Source organism: Tachyglossus aculeatus, chromosome 21, assembly GCF_015852505.1.
Source record: "Tachyglossus aculeatus isolate mTacAcu1 chromosome 21, mTacAcu1.pri, whole genome shotgun sequence".
NCBI lineage: Eukaryota > Metazoa > Chordata > Mammalia > Monotremata > Tachyglossidae > Tachyglossus > Tachyglossus aculeatus.
The window spans coordinates 53,194,125-53,215,900 of NC_052086.1; positions in this window are offsets into that span (position 1 = coordinate 53,194,125).

Below are 21,776 nucleotides of genomic sequence, written 5' to 3' on the forward strand. Positions count from 1 at the left end.
CAGCGCTTAGAACAGTGCTTTGAACATAGTAAGCGCTTAACAAATGCCATCATTATTATTATTATTAAATACCATTAAAATGATTAAAAAAAAAGAATCTGAGTAAGGGTCGGGAGACACTCAGGCTTGAAACGCATCAGGCTGCATGGTTCCGTGCCCACAGGGGAGATTCAGGCTAAAAGACTTTATAAAAGGTCAATTCAGGGCACCACTATTTAGTGCAGCTAACATTGCTTACATCTGCAGCCAAAAGGCAATGTGCTTTAAATTGATTTCTGACATGTTCAACCAATCAATGGAATTTATTAAACACCTACTGTATGCACAGCACTGTACTAAGCACATGGGAGTGGACAATAAAATAGAGTTGGTCGACGGGATCCCTGCCCACAAAGAGCCTAAAGTCTAGAGGGGGAAATACACATTAAAATAAATTACAGAGAGGGGAAGCAGGAGAGCATAAGGATATGTACATAAGTGCTGTGCATCTGGGGTGCGGTGGGTATCAAAGTGCTTAAGGGGTACAGATTCAAATGCAGATGCAATGCAAGAAAGGAGGGCAAACAGGGTGGGGAAATAAGATTAGGATGGAGTAGAGGCTGTTGGATTTGCTAAGAAGGATATATGTATATATGTTTGTACATATTTATTACTCTATTTATTTATTTATTTTACTTGTACATATCTATTCTTTTTATTTTATTTTGTCAGTATGTTTGGTTTTGTTCTCTGTCTCCCCCTTTTAGACTGTGAGCCCACTGTTGGGTAGGGACTGTCTCTATATGTTGCCAATTTGTACTTCCCAAGCGCTTAGTACAGTGCTCTGCACATAGTAAGCACTCAATAAATACGATTGATGATGATGATGACAGTTTTGGTAGAGTAAAGGGGGTGGAAGTCATATTGGAGGGGGTCAGGGAGAGAACTGGAAGAAGAAGTGGAGGCAGAGGGTGTAGACAACTCATTTAAGGGGGTTGGAGAGGAATGGTAGCCTCTTGGAGGAGATATGATTTTCACCAGGTCTGACAGTCCCTGTTTCACTTGGGGTTCAGAGTCAAATAAGGAAGGAGAGCAGTTTTGAACCCTCATTTTAAAGGTGAGGAAACGAAGCACGGAGAAGTGACTCACCCAAAATCACACAACAGGGAAGTGTCAGAGCAAGGATCAGAATGTAGGTCTTTCGCCTCCCAACCTTGTGCTCTTTAAACTTGAGCACACTGCTTCTCTTCTACTACTATCACAACACCTACTAAACCATGTTGGATGCTTATTTTAATTGGAGGTTTTTGCCTTCTCTAAAGGGTATCAAGCCAAGCAGTTCCTTGGTCAACCTTTGCTAATCTCTTCTCACTCCAATATACAGCCCTGACCTCACAATTAGGGTGTGGTTCAATTCATTCTTTCATTCAATCGTATTTATTGAGCGCTTATTGTGTGCAGAGCACTGCACTAAACGCTTGGGAAGTACAGGTTGGCAACGTATAGAGACGGTCCCTACCCAACAATGGGCTCACAGTCTAGAAATAATAATGGTATTTATTAAGCGCTTACTATGTGCAAAGCACTGTTCGAAACGCTGGGGAGGTTACAAGGTGTTCAGGCTGTCCCACAGTGGGCTCACAGTCATCATCATCATCAATCGCATTTATTGAGTGCTTACTGTGTGCACAGTCTTAATCCCCATTTTACAGATAAGGTAACTGGGGCCCAGAGAAGTGAAGTGACTTGCCCAAAGTCACGCAGCTGACAATTGTCAGAGCAGGGATTCGAACCCATGACCTCTGACTCCAATGCCCGGGCTCTTTCCACTGAGCCACGCTGGGGTTGATGCTAGTCCAATACCCCAAATTAAGTAGAACTGTTTTAACATCACCACGAATGCCACGCGATAGCTGTGGTATCGAGTGCTTGTTTATCCATTTGGGACAACTGCGGCAATGAGCTGCTCGGTTGTGATATTTATTACTCTATTTATTTTACTTGTACATATCTATTCTATTTACTTTATTTTGTTAGTATGTTTGGTTTTGTTCTCCATCTCCCCCTTTTAGACTGTGGGCCCACTGTTGGGTAGGGACTGTCTCTATATGTTGCCAACTTGTACTCCCCAAGTGCTTAGTACAGTGCTCTGCACACAGTAAGCACTCAATAAATACGACTGATTGATTGACTGATTGATGGGAAGAGAAAGGGCGTGGACTCGATTTCTTGGGGGTAGGGAATGTCTCTATTGCTGTACTGTACTTTCCCAAGCACTCAGTACAGTGTTCTGCATGCAGTAAGTGCTCAATAAATACGACTGAATGAATTTCACACACCTGAAAGGCATAACATTATGGAAGAAACATGTGCCCCAAATGTTATTGTATGCAAAGTGTAAAAATAAAAACTAAGACCAAAGCTTTTGAAATTCAAACCAGATTTTTACCCGAATTTTAAAAATCCTGATAATTACCTTCCAAATGGTAATTTAGCCCCACAAATCCCTATTATTATTATTTGTTTGAAATTTTACTGATTACTGTTTTTGTATTAATTGCATCTCCCAGCATGGCATAGCAGACAGAGCTCAGGCCTGGGATTCAGAAGGTCGTGGGTTCTAATCCAGGTTCCTCCATTTGTCTGCTTTATGGCCTTGGGCAAGTCACTTAACTTCTCTGTGCCTCAGTGACCTCATCTGTAAAATGGGGATTGAGAGTAGGAGCCCCCGAGGGACAGGGACTGTGTCCAACCCAATCAGCTTGTATTGACCCCAGTGCCTGGCACATAGTAAGCACTTAACAAATAATACTATTATTATTATTATTATTATTAATTGGCAGAGCGGGGATTAGAACCCAGGTCCTCCGACTCTCAGGCCCGTGCTCTTTCCACTAAGCCACGCTGCTTCAGAAACCGACTCTGCTTTAATAAGAAACCCACTCACGCTTACCTTTCAGATCGAAAATTTTGTTACTGTTGGGTTTGTAAAAATCAGAGTTGACCACAGTGGCTTGTGTCTGATCAAAACCCAGCTGGGCGCACAGCAGCGTTCTAAGTGCTGAGAGAGTTACAGAAGATGAAGGCGCAGATTTTTGGCTCTCTAAAGGACAGGGGTAAGAGAACAGACCACCGATGCGCTGGCCCGATTGGAACCTCTACTCAGATCCAGTTTGGTTTGCTGGGATCCTGGAAAAATCGCAGGAGGCTGCTGTCGATACAGGCTGCCGCTGCACCAGGCTACAACTGGTGGCAAATAGTCCCAGCTTTCAAAGTTCAGGTGGGATATCCTGGGAATGATTCTGGAATCACTCTGGCCTAACTCCTTGGAAGCGGCCTAAGGCTGGCTTCGGCCTTGGCCACATCCCCGGGGCATGAGCGCCACTGCCACTTCAGATGGCTACTGAATACCTCTCCAGACCTTACCGAACATGGCTGCTGCTTCAGACATTCAGACAGTGCCCCAAAACTGACCTTTCAATGGTATTTGTTAAGCACTTACTATGTATCAAGCACTGTAATAATAATAATAATAATAATTATGGCATTTATTAAGCGCTTACTATGTGCAGAGCACTGTTCTAAGCGCTGGGGAATTTACAAGGTGATCAGGTTGTCCCACGTGGGGCTCACAGTCTTCATCCCCATTTTACAGATGAGGGAACTGAGGCCCAGAGAAGTTAAGTGACTTGCCCAAAGTCACACAGTTGACAAGTGGTGGAGCCGGAATTTGAACCCATGACCTCTGACTCCAAAGCTCGTACTTTTTCCACTGAGCCACGCTGCTTCTAAGCACAGAGATAGATACAATTTAATCAGGTAGGGCACAACCCCTCTTCCAAATGGGGCTTAGTCAAGGAAGGGAGAACACATATTGAATGCCACCTATTGATTGAATCCCCATTTTACAGTTGAGGAAAGTGAAGCACAGAGAAGTTAAGTGCTTGCCTGAGGTCACAGCAGGCACATGACAGAGCCAGGATTAGAACCCAGATCGTCCAACTCCTAGGCCCACGCTCTTTCTCCCCCTCGTCCCCCTCTCCATCCCCCCATCTTACCTCCTTCCCTTCCCCACAGCACCTCTGTGCCTCAGTTCCCTCATCTGTAAAATGGGGATTAAGACTGTGAGCCCCACGTGGGGCAACCTGATCACCTTGTATCCTCACCAGTGCTTAGAACAGTGCTTTGCACATAATAAGCGCTTAACAAATGCCATCATCATGTTTGTACATATTTATTATTCTATTTATTTATTTTACTTGTACATATCTATTCTATTTATTTTATTTTGTTAGTATGTTTGGTTTGGTTCTCTGTCTCCCCCTTTTAGACTGTGAGCCCACTGTTGGGTAGGGACTGTCTCTATATGTTGCCAACTTGTACTTCCCAAGCGCTTAGTACAGTGCTCTGCACACAGTTAGCGCTCAATAAATACGATTGATTGACTGATTGATTTCCGCTAGTCCATGCTGCTTCCAAAAATGGCCCCGGTGCATAAACAATCTCAGATTGGCAGGGTAGTGTTGGGTTTGACCGTCCCCCACCCAGCTCCTTCTGACAGCACAGGCCACTGGCCATTTTCAGTTCCTCCCCTCTGTAAAGGAGAGTGTAGCCTGGAAGAGGAGCTCTTGTTGGGGGGTGGGCTTGGAGCCCAGCTCTGGCCCCCCGGTGCTATCCTTGGCTGACCCTGACTCTGCCGCCAGCCCCCAAATCATCATCATCGTCATCAATCGTATTTATCCAAATCCAAATCCTCCCAGCTCAGCACAGGCCCATGGACAAGGCAGCCTGCACCAGTGTGGTTGGCTTTTAAAAGGGATACATTTAAGAAGCCCGAAAGACCTGGGTTCTGTTCCTGACTCCGACACTTGTCTGCTCTGTAACCACTTAACTTCTCTGTGCCTCAGTTTCCTCATCTGTAAAACAGGGATTAAGATGGTGAGCCCCATGAGGGACAGGGGCTGTGTCCGACCTGATTGGCTTGGATCCTACCCAGTGCTTACCGCAGTGCCTGGACCATAGTAAGCACTTAATAAATTCCATTTTTTTTTAAGTGCCTTTAGTCCTCAGTAGAGGGGAGAGTACATATCCTGGAGCCAGCCAAAGAGGCCTGATGGTGCGGGTTCCTTCTGTCTCTCTCCTGGCTCTGGGAAAATCTACCAGGAAGAAGGATGGGCAGGTAGTAGGAGTAGACACGGCAGTCTTGCGTCTGCTCAGCAGGAAGTTTCTAGTCTTCCTCTCTTGCTCATGTGCCTTCCCTCATTCTCCTGTCCCAAGCCCGCAGCCAGGGACACAGCAAGGACTCCCGCCACAGCGAGTACCTGGGAGTGTTGCCAACTTGTACTTCCCAAGCACTTTGTACAGTGCTCTGCACACAGTAAGCGCTCAATAAATACGATTGAATGAATGAGTGACACAGGGAGAAACCAGACAGGGCCTTGTTGCAGATTCTCACTCTCATGTGTGCCTGCTCACTCTCCTGTCCTATCCCTCTCTGGGCTGGCTCCGAGCAGGGCTTCTTGCAGTAGCAGGTATGCTCGTGGGAAGGTGGGAGTCTGGGCCCTAGTGCTTGGCAAAAGGCCAAATAATAATAATAAAAATAACGATGGCATTTGTTGAGTGTTTACTATGTGCAAAGCACTGAGCCAAAGCCCCTGAAGTCTGCTGGCTATCAACCCAGAAGTGTGGGGGAAAAAAGGGACAGTTCATCTCCTAGCCAAGGGTACACCCCGAACCACTGGGGCCATCTTTGTACTTTGCATCTATTTTGTCTATCTCGCCGCCGACCAATTGCCCACACCCTCCCTCCTCATAACCGACAGAAAATTACTCTCCCCCGCTTTCAAAGTCTTATTGAAGGCACATCTCCTCCAAGAGGCCTTCCTTTCCTCTTCTCCCACTCCTTTCTGCACCATTCTGCCTTTCTCCCTTTATTTATCCCCCCTCCCAGACCCACAAAACTTATGTACATATCTATTATTTATATTAATGTCTGTCTTCCTCTCTAATATGTAAGCTCACTGTGGGCAAGGAATATGTCTGTTTGTTGTTATAGCGTACTCTCCTAAGTGCTTAGTACAGTGCTCTGCACATAGTAAGCACTCAATAAATGCAACTATTTTGTGTCTGGGGCAAAAGTGGGCAGGGATTTTAGGGAGGAGGGAGATTTGGAGGAGATGAACTTCAAAGAGTTAATGGGCCAGAAAGCCACCATTTGGGGTCTTTTCAAGCCCTGATTGGAAACTCTCAGGTCTTATCAGAGATCTGGGAAATGCCAAGCTTGGAGTCCATTTCCAAGAAGTCATGGGGGCTACTGCTCTCACTCCCCACCAATCTAGCAGGGTTACCACTCCCACTTCTCCTCAGACTCCAGAATGTTCCTTGATTAAAACCAAGAATCACCTCAGCCTGGGAGAGCTGTGTGTGGCGGTGGCGGATGGGACAAACCGAGATTAACTCCAGTGGTCAGTGGCTTTGAAAGGGAGTTGTGGCATTTTCTCATTCACGGTGGGCCAACATGACTACTGAAGTTCCTCTGGCGGCCAACCTAAAATTTCCAGAGAATCTGCAAGAATTCTAGAAGCCAGCCTACCTCCAGGACTCCCCTGAGCAAATTACAGCTGTTTATCATTTCACAGTGACCCTTTTTTTTTTAAACCTTATTTGATTGGGCACATTTTTTCAGTTTTGCCAGACAAATTCAGTTCACTATCCAGTTCTGAACTGGCCTCTGGGGAAGGAAGGAGTACAGTCTTGCTGAGCTTTCTGTCTTTTCAACCTGTCACCTCCATTTTAGCAGAGACAGGGATTGACAGACAGACAGACAGACAGACAGACAAACAGAAACACAAACACACAAGACAAGCTGGATACTCCCTGGACAGAGTCAACCCTCTCCTGCACTTCAAAAGCGTTTTCCATTTAGGACATCCCATGGGATATCCCACACAAAACAGGCCTCCTTACCAACTGCTGAAATTGCTTCTTTCTCCTTAGGATCAATCCTATTCCAGACACCCCTCTCTCCCGGGCACATCCTGCCCCATCATCCCCTAGGAAACACCTTCTCTTTAAGCTCCATCATCATCAGTGATATTTTTTGAGCACTTATTATAGTGCAGGGCATGGTTCTAAGCACTTGGGAGAGTACAATGCAACAGAGTTTGTAGACACGTTTTCTGCCCACAATGAGCTTACAGTCTAGAGGGGGAGAAAGATATTAATATAATTTACGAGATATAATTTTGAGACTTATACATCAGTGCTGCGGGGTTGAGGGTTGTCCAAATATCAGAGATACAAGTGCATAGATGACACAGAAGGGAGAGCAAGCTGGGGAAAAGAGGGTTTAATTGGGGAAGGCCTCTTGTAGGAGATATGACCTGCCCTAAGGCATCCTTTTAAATGATTATTTCCACCCTGAAACATTCCTCCTAGAATGATATATAAGCCCCCTTTTCCTCAGCTCCTCCTCCCTTCCGTGTCACCTCTACTAGCTCCCTTTGTTCTTCCCCCTTGCCCTGCCCTCCAGCGCTTATGTGTATGTGTATATATCTATAATTGTATTTAATTATATTGATGCCTGTTTACTTGTTTTGATGTCTGTCTTCCCCCCTCTAGACTGTAAGCCCATCGTGGGCAGGGATTGTCTCTACTGCTGCACTGTACTCTCCAAGCGCTTAGTACAGTTCTCTGCACACAGTAAGCACTCCATAAATACGACTGAATGAATATCTTCATGGTACCATGGTACATATACATGTGCGCACACATGATCACTGGACAATCACATCACATCTTGGCCCATTCTTTGTGGCTCACTCTAAAGCCTGGAACAAACCCATTCCTCTGGGATTCCACCTGCCCCATCTGGACCTAGCCCTTAGTAGTCACGCTTGCCTCTTGGGACACAACTGCCTGCTGCGTCCTTTCCTAGGAAACCCGTTCCAAACCCATCACGAGTCCGGGACATCTATTTCCTGAGACTCCACTCACCTCTGAGATCCTGCCTAGTGGCTCCCCTTTCATATTCCACCCTGTCTCCTTGCCTCATCCCCCATTTAATGTCAAAGTGATACAGCTAATTTAAGAAAAAAAATGTTAGGGGAGAATAAAGGAATATAAATGGGAGCCAGGGACCTTCTATATAAAAGTACATTTTTCCCCAAAAGGAGCTATAGTACATTCTCCCCAGATCTGAGTTTCGTCTCTCCAGCCAAACATCACATACTTATCCTAGTTAAAAATGTACTCAAACATGAAGGAATTTAAGCCACAAGCTTGTTCTTGGCCTAGGTCCAAGGGGACCAGAACAGTACGGAGCATTTGCTTCCAGAGAAAGCAGCAAAGCATCTCCTGAAATCCCAAAGAAAACCTCCTGGATGCATTACGATGGGATGGAGATAAATGATCTACTTTGATACGTAAAAAAAACCAAACCCCTGGCTCCGGAAGATTTTGGACAGTGGTTGAAGCACAAAGCTCAAGGACAGGAAGCTTTGGTTTAATTTTCAGACCTGCAATTCCCTCAGTACCGAACCAGAGGCAAATATAACATTTCCACCAGTCCTCAGTTTGCCTCTATAAAAAGTGATTTAATACACTTATTTTACCAATATCTCTGTACAAACGATTTTCTCAACTCAGCAGGGAATGCTTATGACTCTTCGTCATTGTCTATAACTGCCTGACTGGCTCCTTGCTCTGGGCCGGACAATCAGACTAGCTAGAATAACCTCGGAGGGTTGGAACAATATCACAGGAATTCTTCCGCACTTTCCTATCCCTATCTCTGCTGAAGATAGGACCTGCTAAATCTGCCACTGGGGCCTCGATTAATAAAGATAATTGTGGCATTTGTAAAGTGCTTAGAACGTGCCCGGCCCTGTACCAAGTGCTGGGGTAAAGAGGGAACTGAGGCACAGAGAAGTTAAATGACTTGCCCGAAGTAAAACAGCAGACAAGTGGCAGAACTCCTCTCCCCCTCGTCCCCCCTCCATCCCCCCATCTTACCTCCTTCCCTTCCCCACAACACCTGTATATATGTATATATGCTTGTACATATTTATTACTCTATTTATTTATTTATTTTACTTGTACATATCTATTCTATTTATTTTATTTTGTTAGTATGTTTGGTTTTGTTCTCTGTCTCCCCCTTTTAGACTGTGAGCCCACTGTTGGGTAGGGACCGCCTCTATATGTTGCCAACTTGTACTTCCCAAGCGCTTAGTACAGCGCTCTGCACACAGTAAGCGCTCAATAAATACGATTAATGATGATGATGAGAACCGGAATTAGATCCCAGGTCATTCTGACTCCCAGCCCTTGCACGATCCTCTAGGTCACGATGCTTTTCCCACTGATTCCCTTGTTAAACGTGGCCCCCAGGCTGCTACGACGCCAACACCCACTGAATGCTGGAAGAACCCAGAAGATAATCAATCAATCAATCGTATTTATTGAGCACTTACTGTGTGCAGAGCACTGTACTAAGCGCTTGGGAAGTACAAGTTGGCTGTGAACACAACTACCCTAATCTTGGCATTCTTCGGAATAGCTCTGAGCCAGACTTGAGGCTGTTACAGGCTGAAGCCCCAGGGAGGTGGGGGGGGTCCCAGGCATTTTGGCAATAAGTTGATGATGCAGCTAAATAACCGTGGAATTTATAAGTGCTTACTATATGTCAATCACTGTACTAAGCCCTGAGGTAGATATAAGACAAATCATCATCACTGGTATTTATTAAGTGCTTATAGTGTGCAGAGCTCTGTACTAAGCACTTGAGAGAGTACAGTACAAGAAAGTTGGTAGACCTGTTCTCACATGGAGTTCACAGTCTAATTAGGAGGAAGAACAGCTATAATAATAATATGATGGTATTTGTTAAGCACTTACTATGTGTCAAGCACTGCTCTAAGTGCTGGGGCAGATACAAGGTTTCTTGTATCTGTGAGCCCTTTTAGACTGTGAGCCCACTGTTGGGTAGGGACTGTCTCTATATGTTGCCAATTTGTACTTCCCAAGCGCTCAGTACAGTGCTCTGCACATAGTAAGCGCTCAATAAATACGATTGATGATGATGATGACAAGGTGATCAGGTTGTCCCACACGGGGCTCACAGTCTTAATCCCCATTTTACAAATGAGGTAACAGGCACAGAGAAGTTAAGTGACTTGCCCAAAGTCACACAGCTGCTAAGTGGCGGAACTGGGATTAGAACCCACAAGCCTGTGCTCTTTCCACTAAGCCACACTACTTATCTACTGAATCCCCTTTTGGCAGGTGAGGGAACTGAAGCACAGAGAAGTTAAGTGACTTGCCCGTGGTCACACAGCAGATAAATGGCAGAGCTGGGACTAAAACCTGGGTCCTCGGACACCCCAGACCCTTGCTCTTTCCACTAGGCCATACTGCTTCTCCATTGACTCCCCTGCTAAACGTGGCCCCTGGAGAAGGCAGACCCAAAACTAGACTGATCCAGACAACTGCTACTTGGTATACCTGAGTTCTTTCTCCTGCTCCCACTATTTGCAAATAATTTGTCAGCCCGTTTCTCTCATTAGATTCTAAACCACTAGAAGGCAGGAATCGTTTCCTCCCAGGGACAGTAAAAGTGATCAATTAATTCCACTGATGATAACAACATGCATGACTTTTAGACTGTGAGCCCACTGTTGGGTAGGGACTGTCTCTATATGTTGCCAACTTGTACTTCCCAAGTGCTTAGTACAGTGCTCTGCACACAGTAAGCGCTCAATAAATACGATTGATTGACTGATTGATGCATGAGCCAGATTTTGGGGCTCAAATGAAGCCAGTCTGGGACTGACAAAGCAAAATTCAAGGTCTGGCCTGCCTGAACCCCAAAGCTTTCAAAGACTTGCTGATCCAGCAAAACTGATTCCTCCCTCCTAAAGAGGACACAGTCCTTTTAAGTAGCCAAATGGATTTTGACCACATAACTTACTGTCATCTGGGTTCTTCCTTAATTTGGCTCAGGCTGTAGTAAGAGCAAGCAGTTCTCAAAATAAAAACACACTTAAATATTCTCCTTTGCTGAACTGTATCCCTCTAGACTGTAAACTGGACAGGGAACATTTCTACCAACTCTGTGGTACTGTACTCTCAAGTGCTTAGTACATGCTCTGTACAGAGTAAGTGCTGAATAAATACCTTTGACTGTACTCTCCCAAGCACTCAATACAGTGCTTTGCATATAGTAAGCACTCAGTAAATACCACTGCAAGTTCACTGTGAGCAGGGAATGTGTCTACCAACCCTGTCATATTGTACTCTTCCCAAACATTTAGTACAGTGCTCTGCACACAGTAAGCACTCACCAAATGTCATTAATTGATTGAAGATGGTGATGGCTCGTCTTTATTGCTTGCTGAGCAGGTGATAAAACTGAGCGGTAGGGGAAGAAGTGGAGAGAATGATAGGGGTTCATCCAAGCCCACATATATAAGAATAGCTAACATTATGGTACTTAAAGCACTTACTATGTGTTAAGCATTGGGGTAGATACAAGCTAATCAGGTTGGACACAGTCCCTGTCCCACATGGGGCTCACAGTCTTAATCCCCATTTTACAGATGAGGTAACTGAGGCACAGAGAAGTGAAATGTTAATACAATCACTCTTCCTACCCCACCTGGATTACCGCATCGGCCTCCTTGCTGACCTCCCAGCCTCCTGTCTCTCCCCACTCCAGTCCATATTTCATTTTGCTGCCCAGATCACTTTCCTACAGAGCGTTCAGGATATTTCACCCTGCTCCTCAAATACACTCTAATGGTTGCCCATCTACTTCCACATCAAACAAAAACTCACCACTGGCTTCCAAGCTGTCCATCCCCTTGCCCCCTCCTACCTCAGCTCCCTTCTCCCCTTCTACAACCCAGACAGCACACTTGGCTCCTCTAGTGCTAACCTCACTGTGCCTCCAACTCGCCTGTCTTGCCGCCGATCCCTAGCCCACATCCTGCCTCTGGGCCTGGAATGCCCTCCCTCCTGAAATCCAACAGGTCATTACTTTCTCCCCCCTTCAAAGCCTTATTGAAGACACACCACCTCCAAGAGGCCGACCCAGACTAAGTTCACTTTTCCTCATCTCCCACTCCCTTCTGCATCACCCTGACTTTCTCCCTTTGCTCTTCCCCCTGCCCGGCTCCACACCATTCATTCAATCATATTTATTGAGCGCTTACCATGTGTAGAGCACTGTACTAAGCGCTCGATTTATGTACGTACCTGCAACTTTAATTGTATTGACGCCTGTCTCTCCGCCTCCAGACTATAACCTCATTGTGGGCAGGGAATGTCACTGTTTATTTTTGTATTTTACTTTCCCAAGTGCTTAGTACAGTGCTCTGCACATAGTAAGTGCTCAATAAAAATGAATAAATGAAGTGACTTGTCTGAGGTCACACAGGAGACAAGTGGCAGAGCCAGGATTTTCAAATCCTAGGTCCTTCTGACTCCCAAATCCATGCTCTATCCACTAGGCCACACTGCTTCCCCTTCCCTCTGCCCTTCACTTGCTTCCAATTCTGCCCCATACCCCACAGCAGGGGTGGTCCCGCAATGGCAGCCTTAGTAGGGGTATCCAGAAGGTCCGGAAGAATATGAATAATCCCTTCATTGGGTCGGACAGTGGTCCATCCACATCACTGTTCCCCGTCAGCTGCAACATTCCCCCTTTATCCCAAACTTTCTCCCTAGCCAGCGTTGTTGTCTAGGAATGTAGCCAAACACTTCTTGAGCTTTCTGATATTTTCTGCCTGCACAATTCCTGTGGTAACGAATTCCATCTGCTTACCATTCGCTGTGTGAACAAATGTTTCCTTTTGTTTTGATCTTACCACCTCCAGGCTTCAGTGGTGTCCCCTCCTCTTGGTGGTGAGGCAAACAATAGGCAGTTCCCTGTTCACTCTGCCTATGCCCCTTGAAGATTTTTTATAGTATTTGGTCAAGCACTCTTCTAAGCGCTGGGGCAGATACCAGTTAATCAATCAATGGTATTTATTAAGTACTTACTGTGGGCAGAGCACTGTACTAAGTGTTTGGGAGAGTACAACAGAGTTGGCAGTCAATTTTCCTGCCTAGAAGGAATATACAGTCTTGAGGGAGACTGGAACTACCACCTCTACACGGATGACTCCCAAGTCTACCTCTCCAGCCCTGACCTCTCCCCTTCTCTGCAGTCTCGCATATCCTCCTGCATTCTATGTGGATGTCTCAGTGACACCTCAAACTTAATATGTCCAAAACAGAACTCTTTATCTTTGTACCATGGAAGAAAAACTTCACAGACTCAGTGATGTGTTTGAGCGGGTATGTCAGTGACAAGTTTACTACTACAAGCGCTTCTTCTAGCACGTTATCCATCCTTGGCTTCACTGACTGTCTTCCCCTCGTTCTCTAATCTCTCTGGCTGTTCATTTCAGTCTCCTTTGTGGGCTCCTCCTCTGCCTCCCACCCCCTAACTGTGGGGGCCCCTCAAGGTTCAGTTTTGGGTCCCCTTCCATTCCTCATCTACACCCACTCCCTTGGAGAACTCGTTGGCTCCCATGGCTTCAACTTCCACCTCCATGTGGATGACACCCTAATCTATATCTCCAGCCCTGATCTCCCTCTCTCCAGTCTCACATCTCCTCCTGCCTTCAAGATATCTCTACTTGGATGTCCTCTCGTCACCTCAATCCTGACATGCCCAAAACAGAGCTCTTTATCTTCCCAACCAAACCCTATTATGCCTCAAAATTGCATAACCTGTTTATCCTCAACTCATCTCTCTCATTCAACTCGCATATTCAATGTCACCAAATTCCTGTGGATTCTATCTTCACAACATAGCTAAAATCCACCTTTTCCTCTCCAAATTGCTACCACATTGATCCAATCACTTAACCTATCCTGCCTTTATTAACTCATCAGCCTCCTTCTTGACCTCCCTGCCTCCTGTCTCATCCCCATTCCAGTCTACTTAACTCTTCTGCCCACATCATTTTTTTAAAAAAACGTTCCGTTCATGCCTCCCCACTCCTCAAAAACCTTAATTAGTTGCCCATCCAACACCACAATAAACAGATGCTCCTGGTTAACAGCTTTAAAAGCACTCAATCAGCTCACCCCATCTTTTCTTCTCACTCATTTCTTACTACAACCCACCTCTACTACAACCGAGCTTGCAGCTTCACACCTCTGATGTCAACCTATTCACTGTGCCTTGATTAGTCTGAATATAGTCCCTGTCCCACTTGGGGCTCACAGTCTAATTAGGAGGGGATCCTAATTTCAATCTCAACATGTCCAAGACTGAACTCCTTGTCTTCCCTCCCAAACCCTGCCCTCTCCCTGACTTTCCCATCGCTGTTGACGGCACTACCATTCTTCCCGTCTCATAAGCCCGCAACCTTGGTGTCACCCTCGACTCCGCTCTCTCATTCACCCCTCACATCCAAGCCGTCGCACCAAAACCTGCTGGTCTCAGCTCCACAACATTGCCAAAATCCGCCCTTTCCTCTCCATCCAAACCGCTACCCTGCTCGTTCAAGCTCTCATCCTATCCCGTCTGGACTACTGCATCAGCCTTCTCTCTGATCTCCCATCCTCGTGTCTCTCTCCACTTCAATCCATTCTTCATGCTGCTGCCCGGATTATCTTTGTCCAGAAACGCTCTGGGCATATTACTCCCCTCCTCAAAAACCTCCAATGGCTACCAATCAATCTGCGCATCAGGCAGAAACTCCTCACCCTGGGCTTCAAGGCTGTCCATCACCTCGCCCCCTCCTACCTAACCTCCCTTCTGTCCTTCTACTGCCCAGCCCGCACCCTCCACTCCTCCACCGCTAATCTCCTCACTGTACCTCGTTCTCGCCTGTCCCGCCATCAACCCCCGGCCCACGTCTTCCCCCGGGCCTGGAATGCCCTCCCTCTGCCCCTCCGCCAAGCTAGCTCTCTTCCTCCCTTCAAGGCCCTGCTGAGAGCTCACCTCCTCCAGGAGGCTTTCCCAGACTGAGCCCCTTCCTTCCTCTCCCCCTCGTCCCCCTCTCCATCCCCCCATCTTACCTCCTTCCCTTCCCCACAGCACCTGTATATATGTATATATGGTTGCACATATTTATTACTCTATTTATTTATTTATTTTACTTGTACATTTCTATCCTATTTATTTTATTTTGTTGGTATGTTTGGTTTTGTTCTCTGTCTCCCCCTTTTAGACTGTGAGCCCACTGTTGGGTAGGGACTGTCTCTATGTGTTGCCAGTTTGTACTTCCCAAGCGCTTAGTACAGTGCTCTGCACATAGTAAGCGCTCAATAAATACGATTGATAGATTGATTGTAAATATTTATTACTGTTTATTTTATTAATGATGTTGTTTGTATATAGTTATAATTCTATTTTATTCTGTTGGTATTGACAGCTGTCTACTTTTTTTTTTTGTCTGTCTCCCCCTTCTAGACTGTGAGCCTGTTGTTGGGTAGGGACCATCTCTATATGTTGCCCATTTGTACTTCCCAAGGGCTTAGTACAGTGCTCTGCACACAGTAAGTGCTCAATAAATTCGATTGAATGAATGAATGAATTTCCTGAATGCTACCTGTGTGCAGAGCACTTTACTAGGTGCCTGGGAGAAAATAATACAGAAGAGAAGCAGCATGGCCTAGTGGAAAGATCATGGGCTTGGGATTCAGAGGACCTGGGTTCTAATCTCAGCTCCCCCAATTTACCTGCTGTGTGACCATGGGCAAGTCACTTCAGTTCTCTGTGCCTCAGTTCCCTCACCTGCATACTGGGGATTCAATACCTGTTCTTCCTCCTAATTCGACTGCGAGCCCCACGTGGGACCTGATTGCCTTGTGCTAAATAGAGTGCTTGGCACATAGTAAAGCACTTAAAAGATGCCACAGTTATTACCACAATTATTAATAGAGTTGATAGGTATGTTCCCTGCCCACAAGAAGCTCACAGTCCAAACAAAAAAATTAATTACTGATTGGGGGATTGGAGAGTACATTTCTTTAGATCATCATCATCATCAGTCGTATTTATTGAGCGCTTACTGTGTGCAGAGCACTGTACTAAGCACTTGGGAAGTACAAGTTGGCAACATATAGAGACAGTCCCTACCCAACAGTGGGCTCACAGTCTAAAAGGGGGAGACAGAGAACAAAACCAAACATACTAACAAAATAAAATAAATAGAATAGATATGTACAAGCAAAATAAATAAATAAATAAATAGAGTAATAAATCTGTACAAACATATATACCGGTGTTGTGGGGAAGGGAAGGAGGTAAGATGCGGGGGATAGATATATTTGTTTCCTTGCATTTGCTCATATTGGGCAGGAAATGTGTCTGTTGTTATATTATACTCTCCCAAGCGCTTAGAACAGTGCTTTGCACACAGTAAGCACTCAATAAATACAATTGAATGAATGCGTGAATTCGCTCACACTGACGTTCCACTGTCCTAAAGACTGAAAGCTCTTTGTGGGCAGGGATCATGTCTATCAGTTCCATTATATTGTACTCTCCCAAGTGATCGGTAGAAGAACGCTTCTAGTTCAATACTTCTCATGCTGCCAGAGAAGTAGCGTGGTGCTTCTCTGTATCTCTGCAAAATGGGGATTAAGACTGTGAGCCCCACGTGGGAGAACCTGATTACCTTGTACCCCCCAACAGCGCTTAAAACAGTGCTTTGCACATAGTAAGCGCTTAACAATTGCCATCTTTATTATTATTATTACCAGTACAGTGCTTGGCACATAGTAAGTACTCAATCACAACCACTGATGGATTAATTGCCACTCTGCCACCCACTCACTCAGCTTTACAGTGTCTTCCCACAGCTTATGCCCATCTGCCAGTATCTCACCACACAGAAGGGCTAGCGTCAGCAACTAACTTGACAGTGTTTGCTGGGCACCCTCTCTTTATAAACTGGGAACGATTCTGCTAATTTTGTTGCACTTAGTCTCCCGAGCACTTACTACAGTGTTCTGCACATATTAAACACTCAATAAATAAGACTGAACTAGACGTTAACCAGAACTGGCTCGAGCACTGATCCCTGGGGATCACCACCACTTACCCTTTGCCTTCCGGAGAAGTGGCTTTTTATCTCTACTTTGTTCCCTATCTCATAGGCCGACTTTCGATCCAAGTTTGCAAATTCCCCTTATTCCGGATTACTCAGCTTTTTCAAAACCTCTGGTGTGGAACTCCGTATAGGCCCATTGAAAATCGAAGGTTCAAAGCAAACAGAAGGAAACACTTCTTCACACAGCAGGTAGTAAACATATGGAATTTGTTACCACAGGAAGTTGTGCAGGCTGAAAATATCAGTAGGTTCAAGGGGTTTGAATAAATTCATGGAAGAGAGGTCCATAACTTATTCCTGGGGCAACATTCGGAATGTCAGGCAACATACCCCTAACCATGGGGAACGGCAAAGGGTCAGCCAATATGTCGCCGCTCCAAGTTTTTAGTTGCCACTGCCAGAAACAGAATACTGCGTTGGTTGGGCCACTGCTCTGACCCCTATATTGGCACTTTTATCCTTAGTCATATTACATCCCTACTTCCCCTCTTTCCACTTGGTCACTGCAACCGTCAGGAAACTTTGTTGTAAGCAGGGAATGTGTCTACCAACTCTGCTGCACTGGACATTCCCAAGCACTTAAGACAGTGTTCATTCATCATTCATTCAGTCGTATTTATTGAGCGCTTATTGTGTGCAGAGCACTGTACTAAGCGCTTGGGAAGTACAAGTTGGCAACATATAGAGGTGGTCCCTACCCAACAGTGGGCTCAATAGTTGGATTAGTAAGCGCTCAATACATACCATGGATCGACTTCTTTTCGCATTCGGCCACTGCTTAACCGAGGACTCATTTGTCCTTCCTTTAATAGGCTGTGTTTTTGTTCAATTGCTCCCTTGCAAGGTGCTCTTCACCCTTCTCTGTTTTCCATCTCCGATAAACCTTCCAGGTCTATTTTGCTCTTGACTCGCCCCACCTTCGATCCCTCGCTCACGCAGATCTCCCGGCTTGGTACCCCTTTCCTCTCCACCACAGCTCTCCCCCATCCAAATTTATTCTAAAATCCCACCTCCCCTAACGAGCTTTCCTTGATTGATTTCCCAGCACCCCCCAGTCATCCCTTTGGCCAGGTGTAGCACTTATTAAACCTTCCTTAGCACTCATGAATACATGTCTGCTCAATTTAGACTGCGAGCCTTGTGTGGGGTAGGGAACTGTATTTGATCTGATTATCTTCTATCTCTCCCAGTACCTACCATAAAAAAAATCATCATCATCAATCGTATTTATTGAGCGCTTACTGTGTGCAGAGCACTGTACTAAGTGCTTGGGAAGTACAAGCTGGCAACATATAGAGACAGTCCCTACCCAACAGTGGGCTCACAGTCTAAAAGGGGGATGGCATTTATTACGTACTTATTATGTGCAAAGCACTGTTCTAAGTGCTGGGGAGGTTACAAGGTGATCAGGTTGTCCCACAGAGGGCTCACAGTCTTAATCCCCATTTTACAGATGAGGTAACTGAAGTCCAGAGAAGTGAAGTGACTTGCCCAAAGTCACACAGCTGACAATTGGCAGAGCCGGGATTTGAACCCATGACCTCTGACTCCAAAGCCCGGGCTCTTTCTACTGAACCACATGCTGCTTCTACATAATAATACTAATGCTGGCATTTGTTAAGCGCTTACTATGTGCCAAGCACTGTTCTAAGCGCTGGTGAGGATACAAGGTGATCAGGTTGTCCCATGTGGGGCCCACAGTCTTAATCCCCATTCTACAGATGAGGTAACTGAGGCACAGAGTAGTTAAGTGACTTGCCCAAAGTCACACAGCTGACAAGCGGCGGAGTCAGGATTTGAGTCCATGACCTGACTCCCAAGCCCATGCTCTTTCCACAGAGCAACGTTGCTCCTCTATATATTCTCCATATTCAAAGTGCTTAACAAGTATCACAATTATTTAATTTTAAAACATTAGGTGCAAATAGTTTTATGCTTGTCTCCCTATTAGAGTTAGCAATCTGGCTAGGGAACGTGCCTCTTTATTATTCTGTATTTTCCAAGCATCTAGTTCAGTTCACCATACCAAGTGGGCACTCAGTAAATGCTATTAATCATATTTACCGAGTGCTACTGCCTGCAGAGCACTGTACTAAGCACTTGGGAGAGTACATTACAAAGAACTGATATATTCCCTGTCCACAATGAGTTTACAGTCTAGAGATGAGCTTACGGTCTAGTACTACACTACTACTCTATGACTGCAAAATTTTCTGTGGCAACGTGGCCTGCTACTTTCAACATTCTTTTTCTCAATCGATTGTGGTTTCCATTTTTAACGGATTTTTTTTCTCTCTCTGCTGACCTCTTTTACTTTACTAGCTAGCCATGCAGGAATTCTCTTTGGTCCTTTCAACTTTTGTTTTCTTTCATGACTCCCAGTTTAGCTGGGTCTCTGCTATTGTACTATTTTTTCCCCCACAACTTGCTGGACTTTTGAAGGTTGATTGGGCTTACTAGCTATTCCTTTCAGGTTCTTCTTTACTAAAATCTTCATTTTATCATATTTCTACAATTTAAAAGGCATTTCTCAGTTTTTTCTGGCCTTCTCTCACAGCAAGAACGTGGTCATTATAATCAGACACTTTCTGCACCAGATCCATTCCACTACTCACAATTAAACCCAGTATACTACCCTTCTTCGTGGATTTTGGGATTGTTCATGAAGAATCATTTCTTCTAGCCACAAACCTTACCTCCATTTTTCATAATAATGATTTATTCAGTCACTCTCCACGGAGATAGTTGAAATCTCCCCCTATTACTTCCTGCCATAATTTCACAACTTCCCCAATCCCACCTAACATTTCCTGCCCATGTTTTCCCTCCTAGTCAGGTGGTCTGTAGAACAAGTCCTCCTACATTTTTTTTTGTTAAGTTTGGAATTTCTCTCTGAAGAAACTCCTTGACCAGCCTTTTACATTTATTACTATCTATAGTGTCCCATACAGGAACACACCCACCCACCCCAATTTTCCCTAAACTTTATATAGCCAGGCGGTACTTCATCCGGTCGGCTTTCTTAGAGCATAGCAGGCCTCAGAGATGCTTATTTTATCCTGATCTTCACTAGCAGCCCAGCCATTCCAGTGAATTTCTTTCACTGACAGCATGAGGGTTGAGACAGAAGCTGCCTTGGTAGTGCACAGGTTGGGTATAGCAAAGAGAGAGAACCAAAAGAGAAGTTTCTAGGACATAAGAAGCCTTCTAGACTGTGAGCCCGCTGTTGGGTAGGGACCATCTCTTTATGTTGCCAACTTGTACTTCCCAAGCGCTTAATACAGTGCTCTGCACACAGTAAGCGCTCAATAAATACGATTGATAAGAAAGGAAGAGCTGCTGAACTGAAAGCCCACCCTTGGCCCTTACCAACCTCTGCCAGGGCATTTGTGGCAAAGTGCTTATTATGTGCCAGGCACTGTATTGAGCACTGGGGTAGACACAAGTAAAGTGGGCTGGACACAGTCCCTATCCGACATGGGGTTCACAGTCTTAATTCCCATTTTACAAATTCATTCATTCAATTATATTTATTGAGCGCTTGTGCGCAGAGCACTGTACTAAGCGCTTGGGAAGTACAAGTCGGCAATATACAGCGACGGTCCCTACCCCAAAACGGGCTCACAGTCTAAAAGGGGGAGACAGACAACAAAACAAAACATGGAGACAGGCAGAGAAATCCATCCTGGAACTATTCGAATCAGTCGTGATAGTGTCTCTAGAGCAATCATACCTGGTCACGCTCTCCTCAAAAAGCTTAGCATAGCGATCTCAGAGTGTGAAGTAGTCCCAGAGTTGTCCGCACTTGGCCATCCCCTCAGGGATAGTCTGCTTAGTAAACTAGCAACATATGTGGAGACTTTTAGACTGTGAGCCAACTGTTGGGTAGGGACTGTCTCTATATGTTGCCAACTTGTACTTCCCAAGCGCTTAGTATAGTGCCCTGCACACAGTAAGTGCTCAATAAATACGATATTGATTGATTGACGTGGAGACCACCCCTTATGGAATGGTCTAAATTCAGCAGGAGATGAGGTTTAAATCGCCCCTCAAACCACCCACTGTGGAGGACTAGTGGATAAGGAGCATATCCGGGGATCTTTACTCCCATCTTCCCAGATAATCTGGGAGGGAATTGAGGCCCAGAGAAGTGAAGTGACTTGTCCAAAGTCACACAGCAGACAAGTGGCAGAGGAGGGATTAGAAACCAAGTCCTCCCGGGCCCGTGGTCTATCCACTAAGCCACGCTGCTTCTCACAGTACTGTCATGTTCCCAAAGACCAGGTAATAGTCATTAAGACCTTATGTGTGTAAAACACCGTGCTAAAGCACGGGAAAAATAACATGGATGAGAATAAGATATGGTCCCTAGTCCTCAAGGAGCTCACAATTTTAAAATAAGGAGGGGAAGGATTGGTGATGGATGCATACATTGAAACAATAAAACAACCAGAAAAACAACATTAAGGCAAGGACATGGCCACAGTAGCTAAAGGTGAGGTGGGCGTCTTTGCATAGGCCAAGCCTGGCTTACCCTACCTCCTCTTTCCACTCCTGGAGAAATCAAGTGTAGGCTAACAGTAGGGAGCAGCGGAGAAGCAGCATGGCGTAGTAGATAGAATATGGGCCTGGGAGGTCCAGAAGACCATGGGTTCGAATCCTGGCTCAGCCACTTGTCTGGTT